The sequence below is a fragment of the Ylistrum balloti genome, unplaced genomic scaffold, assembly GCF_031769215.1.
Source record: "Ylistrum balloti isolate Yb309-2 unplaced genomic scaffold, AGI_CSIRO_Ybal_v1 Utg369564, whole genome shotgun sequence".
In the NCBI taxonomy this organism is placed as follows: Eukaryota; Metazoa; Mollusca; class Bivalvia; order Pectinida; family Pectinidae; genus Ylistrum; species Ylistrum balloti.
Genome location: NW_026781863.1, coordinates 234,302 through 245,003, shown reverse-complemented (window position 1 = coordinate 245,003; position 10,702 = coordinate 234,302).

Here is a 10,702-nt window from a genome sequence, read left to right as displayed (position 1 = left end):
CATTGGAGATGGTTTCTGTTAAAGGGAGTAAGCCGAATGTGTGTATAGAGATACACAGCATTACTGTTGATGAGTGAGATATGAGGAACTCTAATTTCTATAAAAATAACATTTTAGGAAAATGCAGTTGATTTCACTGGGATAGAAAAATAAGAGAATATTAATACAGAGTGTTACTTATTTACATGGACATCCGTTATATATATATACTTTTGTATATATATATATATATATATAAATGGGTAACTTTTTATGTAGATATTTATGATTAAAACAAACAATCTCTAATCAAGGGTAGCCAATAGGACGGGACTTTTTTTTTAAATTTTGATTGCCAAACATGTTCACTGTCTTATGTAAATTACCTTTAAAACCCGATCTCGAAGAGAGAACCCGGACAGCACATGTGTTTAAATCTTAACTCTTTGTCAGGAGTTTGGGTGTTTGGATTATTTTCAGTTTGTTCGCGGTGTCTCTCAATCCACAAATCCATGAAATGATAAACAGTTAAAATGGACATAAATATAAGTATAAGTAGATATAGTGGCTTACTTACATCTGTAAAAGTAACGGAAATAATTATTTTTGTTCAACCACTAAATTTGAGTCCCACAAAAATGTGATTTTACAGTAGTATACATATATTATAGTACATTGTAATTGTATATCTTTGTATTACCGCGAATGCCTGTCTGTTCACAAGTACCTCATTTAGATACTCGTTAGTACGCCTGGTGGTTCCGCAATCGGGAACCCCCGGCACTTTCCGCAAGCGAGAAAATACGCTTACGGAAAGTGCCGAGGGTTCCCGATTGGGTGGTTCCGTTCTTGTTTACCTTGTTCTCACACGGGAACATAGCGGATATGTCTACGTAGCAGAAGACACTTCCGGAATACTTCGTATTATTCTTTTTGAACTTCCGTGTAAATCTTTTTAAACAAATTTGCCTGAAGTTTATTGAATTTCAGTTTGAATACGTTTCTGGTCACGTGTCGGTGTTTTCTTTGATGTTGAGTTACATTAATTGAATTCTTCTGCATCTAATTTTTGATTTGTATAGAACAGTGTTATTCTCTTGTGTATTGTAGTACATTTTAACCTGACTGTACTTGTAGATTGTTAGGGTTCGCCGAGTTAATTAGTACAACCATCCCGATTAGGATTTGATTTATCTCTTTTTTCCTGAATAAATCTATATTGTCACCGATACGTACGTGGAAATCAATAGTAAAATGACACAAAAGACAACAGATTCCTCAATAGAAATCTTATTTTCAATTCACGATAAAATCGATAACTACATCTTAGTTTTTCAGACGTCTCATTAACAGCACTGTATCACAATGTAACCCACTGATCAATTGTATCACAAACATGCGGGACTATCAATCGCATTCTATTGTTGGTCCACAGATTTTATATTTTTACATATTTATTATATTATTATTAAAAAGGAATTTGTTGTATGGTCACTTGTACGTAGCTTAATGCTTCAACAACAGTAACATATGTAGATCGTGTTTATGAATGTTTGTTTCCAGCATGATTCTAATACAATTTGATGGTACTAGGACCCTGAGTGAACCAATCATTCAAGAACATAATCTACACACATATATATTTTGCTATAAGTTGTTTCAAAATTGTTTAAATATACATAAAGTTTATAGTTTAGTTTATAGGAATATATTTTTCGTGGATTTGCTTATCGTTCTGCCTTGTGGTAGTATAACTAGTTCGTCCTTTGTATTAATGTGCCCGGGTGGAGTGTTAATCAGATGTGGTGTACTCGTGGAGGGATTGAACTGTAAACTTCAGTGAGATAGCACTATGAATTCGGGTGATCAGATGGGGTGTCCTCCTAGAGGGATTCAACAGTATATTTCGGTGAGATAGCACTATAAAGTCGGGTGGCCAGATGGGGTGTCCTCCTGGAGGGATTCAAGAGTATATTTCAGTGAGATAGCACTATAAATTCGGATGATCAGATGGAGTGTCCTCCTAGAGGGATTCAACAGTATATTTCAGTGAGATAGCACTATAAATTCGGGTGACCAGATGGGGTGTCCTCCTGGAGGGATTCAACAGTATATTTCATTGAGGTAGCACTATAAATGCGACTTTACTTCGGCGCTATCACAAAGAGACCTACACAAACATATTACAGAGTAAGGGCACTTAATACGTAGATTCCTCTGTTTACACCAGCGTTGTTGATAGGACGTTAAACAAAGTAAAAAGAAATTGAAGTGTCGATCAGCAAACTCTTTACAGTATTCTGTAAAGTAGAACCTCTTATTTATCTATTTTCTTTAACAATTCTATGGCTAGTGTATATTGTCTTGGCTGTTCACAGTTGTACGATCTCATAACGGACGATTCGGGAACAACAGATGGATAATCAGAGAAAGTTAAAAAAATACAGGAAATAAACAGAGTTGTGTTGGAGGAAGTAGATGAATTTCGGTCTGTACAAAGTTTTATTCGAAGACGGCATAAAACAAAAATTCATATTCTTCGCGCGATTTCACAATTAGTGACATCTTATGAAAGCAATGAGATACAGCAGGCATTAGCCGCTCCTACACAGGTCGTGCTCATTGTCAACTGGGCATCATCTATTACAGTGTAAAGACTGGTTTATTACCGAGCAGTAAACGTTTCTTTGTAGTGACGAATGTTCAATACGCTAAAACAGCGTCAAAGTAGACAAACAAGAAATCAGGATTATAACTATAGCTCTCTCTTATAGATATTTTACATGTAAAGGAGAAAGAAGTACAATTTTCACGTCGTTTCTGCTGAGAAACGAAATAATCCCTTTCTGTGTTTCTGAACTTGTGATAAAAAACGCAATATGTGCAATTGAATTGATACGGTCACGGTTTCCAAAAGACAAAGTAGACAGGACGAAGAGAAATTATATAGATCGGAAGTACTCAGTATAGATCTGGAATCTGTGGCACATACATGTAATATAAATCGTCTGTCACAATGCATGGTAACACCAACAGTGACTCGCATTATACACCCGTAAGTATCAAACATACATAATACATAGAATCGATTCCTCTGTAGTCGGGACGCTTGTAATATATTTGAAATCGATAACTATATCCTTTGTCAGCTGTGATTTAGGTCAACTTCAATCGACTATGTAAAACATCTGTTAAACTTCTGTACGTCTGAATAGTTTATCACCTTTATTATCATGTGATGACTCGAAGCGTGTCACTGGCACACGTGCAAGATCGTCATGGTTCCATGGAACGCGTCACTGGTACAAATGTATGGTCGTCATGGTAGCATAGAGTGTTTCACTAATATATAAAAATAGCATCGCCATGGTTACCTGGAACGTGTCATTGGTACAAATATCGGATCGTCATGGTTACCTGGAGCGTGTCATGGACACAAATGTAGAATCACCATGGTAATCGAAAGTGTGTCACTGCTACAAATATAGAACCACCATTGTTACCTGGAGTGTGTCACCGACACAAATGTAGGGTCATCGTCGTAACCTGGAGCGGGCCACAGTACAAATATAGGATCGTCATGGTTACCTGGAGCGTGTCACGGACACAAATGTATTTCATATAACGTCCCTCATGATCTTGTTCCTTTATACTTCTTATTTCAGTTCCATTTCTTACTGAAAATGCATTATAGGAAAGCATTGACAAAAACCGAGAAAACTCTCCGATTACCATGCATACTACGTCATCAATTTAGGCGCTCATAAAATCACGTGTGGTCTTTTTATTAACAGTAAAAACTGGGTTTGGTGGCGAAATGGATAGCAACTTTAATGACATAAAAGTGACACAAAGAAAAGTTGTCAGACTATTCCTGAAAAGTGAAAATAAAAAGGACTAAAAGGCACATGTACACGTGCACTAGTATTTGTCCTACATGTTGTTATTCCAAGCTGTCATCCCGAAAGGTCTACCAAAAATATTGGCTTCATACAAGAAAGATCGAACACATTTCGTCATTGACCTTTAATAAGTCGCTATATACTTTACACGATCTTATATGTCAACACATCACGTGAGTTTTTCTGTAAGCCATATATCACTTACTACACGTACAATCGATAAATATGCTGTGTACAAATTCTATTTTTAATAACCTATCCATTTTAGTTATAAATCAGATAAGCAGATTCCTTACACACAGCACTTCTATTCCTGACCATACATCTCTGAATTGATCTTTTCTAAATAGTTGATAAAAGTTTATATTTTTCTATTTTGATTCTCAAACTTCTATCTGCTTTGTCCCTGTATACCATATAATTTATATATCACAAGGCTACTACAATCAATTGAATAATTCGCTTATATATTTATATATATATATCTATATCACATGGAAACTACAACCCATTAATTACTTCGTTTGTATAATACACAATGGTGAAGTTGTGATTGAGATTAGTTGCACATCAGAACTGTTATTAATTGAAAGGAACACGTACAATATAAAAATAGAAAATTATCTCGAGGGTGATAAACGAGTATTGCGAACAAATTACGATCTCACTCGATTTTTTTATAAGTTATTTATAAACCGAGCCTTCGGAATTTCGTATCATTTTTCTTGAATTATCAATGATTTAAGAAAATATTTGTTTCTGTGTCATCATGTATTCTGTAAATATGAGACGCCATTTCATCCTGTAAGTCTGATGTAACAATAGTGTATGTTAGTGTAAGTAACATTTAACCATTATCAGACAATGACTACCACACAGGACGTATTCCCAATGTGTAATAGTAATTGTTATGGTAATAAAGACCTACAGGCTCCTAAGATGACTGCTTTAATCAAATCTAAACCTTCAACATTTTGATAAAAAATGTGGTTAATTTAAAGAAAGAATTCTTATAATACAGACACGAGGATTACTGTACTTTACTATATCTATGAGACAGCTGTATGATACAATTAAATTGTTTGGCTCTAGTATACCAAACTCTAAATTTCTATTAAAATGTGATATTAACTTGTCTTTTGCACAACCTAAAATATTCATTACCAGTTATCATTTCCAAGTACATTTGGAAGGGGACAGGAAAACAATTTAGACATATTCTCTAAAATTTCGCATTCTATTCTTACATCCTACATACGTGCTTTATCTATACCTTTGTGGGTATTTCATTACACAACACATTTCTGTACAAATGGTTGATATCACGTAAACCCGGCCAAATTTGATAACATGTTCAGTAATGTTAACTTAACACAAACCACATGATGCTGACAAAAGGCCTTACGCTGAATGACACGCCTTGGTTGGTTGGTTGGTAAGTTAGTTGGCAAGTTATTTGGTTGATTGGTTGGTTGGTACGTTGGTTGGTAAGTTATTTGGTTGAGTGGTAAGTTGGTTGGTAAGTTAGTTGGCAAGTTATTTGGTTGATTGGTTGGTTGGTAAGTTGGTTGGTAAGTTGGTTGGCAAGTTATTTGGTTGGTTGGTAAGTTGGATGGTTGGTTGGTAAGTTGGTTGAGTGGTAAGTTGGTTGGTAAGTTGGTTGGTAAGTTATTTGGTTGAGTGGTTGAGTGGTTGGTTGGTTGGTTGGTTGAGTGGTAAGTTGGTAAGTTATTTGGTTTGTTGATTGGTAAGTTGGTTGGTTGGTTGGTTGGTTGGTTGGTTGGTTGGTTGGTAAGTTGGTTGGTAAGTTGGTTGGTAAGTTAGTTGGTAAGTTGGTTGGTAAGTTGGTTGGTAAGTTGGTTGGTAAGTTGGTTGGTAAGTTAGTTGGTAAGTTGGTTGGTAAGTTGGTTGGTAAGTTGGTTGGTAAGTTGGTTGGTTACAGGTTTTCTGTCTCCTTGATTCGTTCTATTTCTAGGCGTTGTCTCTCACGTCAGTGTTATGACGACATGAGGGGGCGATCTGTATCCCTTCATGTAACAACGGAAGATAGGGAGCTCCAAGTTCCAGTTATCGAATTTGGTTTGATTATAAGACAGCTTTTGTTGGGACCAAGAGAAAGTGTCAACAGAGCTTTGCTGTTTTAAAGACACCGTCATATGAGAACGGGTGTCAAGACGGACGGACGAAAGGAACACCAAGCAGAGAGCGAGCGAGCAGACAATAAAGAAAGGAAAGAAAGGAAGATTCAAAGATTTATAGAAGGGATCAACAGGCACAATTACCACACCCTACCGTCAGGGACAACAGGCACATTTACTACTACCTACCGTCAGGGACAGCAGGCATATTTACTACACCCTACCGCCAGGGACAGCAGGCACATTTACTACACCCTACCGCCAGGAACAACAGGCACAATTCCTACACCCTACCTTCAGGGACAACAGGCACAATTCCTACACCCTACCGTCAGGAGCAACAGGCACAATTACCACATCCTACCTTCAGGAACAACAGGCACAATTCCTACACCCTACCGTCAGGAGCAACAGGCACAATTACCACACCCTACCTTCAGGGACAACAGGCACAATTCCTACACCCTACCGTCAGGAACAACAGGCACAATTCTTACACCCTACCGTCAGGATCAACAGGCACAATTTCTACATCCTACCTTCAGGGACAACAGGCACATTTACTACTACCTACCTTCAGGGACAACAGGCACATTAACTACACCCTACCGTCAGGGACAACAGACACAATTCCTACACCCTACCTTCAGGAACAACAGGCACAATTCTTACACCCTACCGTCAGGATCAACAGGCACAATTCCTACACCCTACCTACAGGAGCAACAGGCACAATTACCACACCCTACCTTCAGGGACAACAGGCACAATTCCTACACCCTACCTTCAGGGACAACAGGCACAATTCTTACACCCTACCGTCAGGATCAACAGGCACAATTCTTACACCCTACCGTCAGGATCAACAGGCACAATTCCTACACCCTACCGTCAGGGACAACAGGCACAATTCCAACAGGCACAATTCCTACACCTTACCTTCAGGGACAACAGACACATTTACTACACCCTACCGTCAGGAACAACAGACTCAATTATTACACCCTACCGTCAGGAGCAACAGGCACTATTCCTACACCCTACCGTCAAGGACAACAGGCACGATACCTAGACCCTTTTTTCGAGGCAACAAGAACCCAAAATAATTATCTGACTGTACACTATTCAGAGAGTATCAGTTGATAGTATCGACACAGCATCATGATAGACGCCAGACAATTAGATTATAAATAGATGTTTATGGCTCCATGAATTATGTATATAACTTCCTTCAGTTCAAACGACATGGCCATTAAAAATTTGCAATTAAATCCATAGCTGTGACCAGTTGCAGAAGCATGTGTATACATTCCCATGAAATATCTTCGATATATGATATATCTTTCCACGTGATATCGTCCATGTGGACAAAATGGACAGTTTGACAAATGACGAATGCCAGATTTGTGCTGATTTTGCTTGAGTAGCCTGTTACAGAGCACGAACACGGCAGATCATTCTTCACTCTGCATGTTAGTCTGAAATTAAATGGCCGGCTCATGACAATGGTCACTGCAAGTCCCTTTTCCAGGTAAACCGCATTAAGTAATACAAGAGGCAACTGTACATACAGGTTAGGAGCAATAAAAAGAAAATTCTTGTTTGTTGTTACTCATGTGTTTAATTCCAAATCTGTAGTACATGTGTGTTGTCTCGGTAAAATATTCATTATCAACATAATAACCCTGTTGTATGATGTGTTGTCACGGGCATCATTCATCATCAACATAATAACCCTGTTGTATGAAAGTGTTGTCACGGGGAGTATTCATCATCAACATAATAACCCTGTTGTATGAAAGTGTTGTCACGGGCAGCATTCATCATCAACATAATAACCCTGTTGTATGAAAGTGTTGTCACGGGCAGCATTCATCATCAACATAATAACCCTGTTATATGAAAGTGTTGTCACGGGCAGCATTCATCATCAACATAATAACCCTGTTGTATGAAAGTGTTGTCACGGGAAATATTCATCATCAACATAATAACCCTGTTGTATGAAAGTGTTGTCACAGGCAGTATTTATTATCAACATAATAACCCTGTTGTATGAAAGTGTTGTCACGGGCAGTATTTATTATCAACATAATAACCCTGTTGTATGAAAGTGTTGTCAAGGGCAGTATTCATCATCAACATAATAACCCTGTTGTATGAAAGTGTTGTCACGGGCAGTATTCATCATCAACATAATAACCCTGTTGTATGAAAGTGTTGTCACGGGCAGTATTCATTATCAACATAATAACCCTGTTGTATGAAAGTGTTGTCACGGGGAGTATTTATTATCAACATAATAACCCTGTTGTATGAAAGTGTTGTCACGGGGAGTATTTATTATCAACATAATAACCCTGTTGTATGAAAGTGTTGTCACGAGAAATATTTATTATCAACATAATAACGCTGTTGTATGAAAGTGTTGTCACGGGGAGTATTTATTATCAACATAATAACCCTGTTATATGAAAGTGTTGTCACGGGCAGTATTCATCATCAACATAATAACCCTGTTGTATAAAAGTGTTGTCACGGGCAGTATTCATCATCAACATAATAACCCTGTTATATGAAAGTGTTGTCACGGGCAGTATTCATCATCAACATAATAACCCTGTTATATGAAAGTGTTGTCACGGGCAGTATTCATCATAAACATAATAACCCAGTTGTATGAATGTGTTGTCACGGGCAGCATTCATTATCAACATAATAACCCTGTTATATGAAAGTGTTGTCACGGGCAGCATTCATCATCAACATAATAACCCTGTTATATGAAAGTGTTGTCACGGGCAGCATTCATCATCAACATGATAACCCTGTTGTATGAGAGTGTTGTCACGGGGAGTATTTATTATCAACATAATAACCCTGTTGTATGAAAGTGTTGTCACGGGGAGTATTTATTATCAACATAATAACCCTGTTGTATGAACGTGTTGTCACGGGGAGTATTTATTATCAACATAATAACCCTGTTGTATGAAAGTGTTGTCAAGGGCAGTATTTATTATCAACATAATAACCCTGTTGTATGAAAGTGTTGTCACGGGAAGTATTTATCATCAACATAATAACCCTGTTGTATGAAAGTGTTGTCACGGGCAGTATTTATTATCAACATAATAACCCTGTTGTATGAAAGTGTTGTCACGGGGAGTATTCATCATCAACATAATAACCCTGTTGTATGAAAGTGTTGTCACGGGGAGTATTTATTATCAACATAATAACCCTGTTGTATGAAAGTGTTGTCACGAGAAATATTTATTATCAACATAATAACGCTGTTGTATGAAAGTGTTGTCACGGGGAGTATTTATTATCAACATAATAACCCTGTTATATGAAAGTGTTGTCACGGGCAGTATTCATCATCAACATAATAACCCTGTTGTATAAAAGTGTTGTCACGGGCAGTATTCATCATCAACATAATAACCCTGTTATATGAAAGTGTTGTCACGGGCAGTATTCATCATCAACATAATAACCCTGTTATATGAAAGTGTTGTCACGGGCAGTATTCATCATAAACATAATAACCCAGTTGTATGAATGTGTTGTCACGGGCAGCATTCATTATCAACATAATAACCCTGTTATATGAAAGTGTTGTCACGGGCAGCATTCATCATCAACATAATAACCCTGTTATATGAAAGTGTTGTCACGGGCAGTATTCGTCATCAACATAATAACCCTGTTATATGAATGTGTTGTCACGGGCAGCATTCATTATCAACATAATAACCCTGTTGTATGAAAGTGTTGTCACGGGCAGTATTTATTATCAACATAATAACCCTGTTATATGAAAGTGTTGTCACGGGCAGTATTCATCATCAACATAATAACCCAGTTGTATGAATGTGTTGTCACGGGCAGCATTCATTATCAACATAATAACCCTGTTGTATGAAAGTGTTGTCACGGGCAGTATTCGTCATCAACATAATAACCCTGTTGTATGATGTGTTGTCACGGGAAATATTCATCATCAGCATAATAACCCTGTTATATGAAAGTGTTGTCACGGGCAGTATTTATTATCAACATAATAACCCTGTTGTATGATGTGTTGTCACGGGAAATATTCATCATCAGCATAATAACCCTGTTGTATGAAAGTGTTGTCACGGGGAGTATTTATTATCAACATAATAACCCTGTTGTATGAAAGTGTTGTCAAGGGCAGTATTCATCATCAACATTATAATCCAGTTGTGTGAAAAGAGTCATAGAATCAGAATGTATAGCGGATGATTTCACATTCTAGTAAATCTGAAACGATTCATTCTCAGATAGCCTAGACATAATTAATTTCCAGTCAATCTAAAATGAGTGATAACCAGGTTCCATCTAATTGAAAGCAGCCGATTACTAACTTCCTGTTAATCTATAATGGCCGATAACCAACTTCCTGTTGATATGAGATAGACATATTCCAAAAAGGATAACATGCGAGGTTTTCCAGCAATTTAATATCTGTCTAGAATACAAAACAGTAGGTATAAATCATAACTTTGTTGTCTGTGATTAAAATCGAACATTATTTTCTCGCTGTCTGCTCCACAAACAAATAGGGTGTTTATGACATAAAATTCACGAAATCGACCTGTTTCAAATTGAATTTTCGTCCCGAAGGGATTTTCTTATATATGGAATAATTAG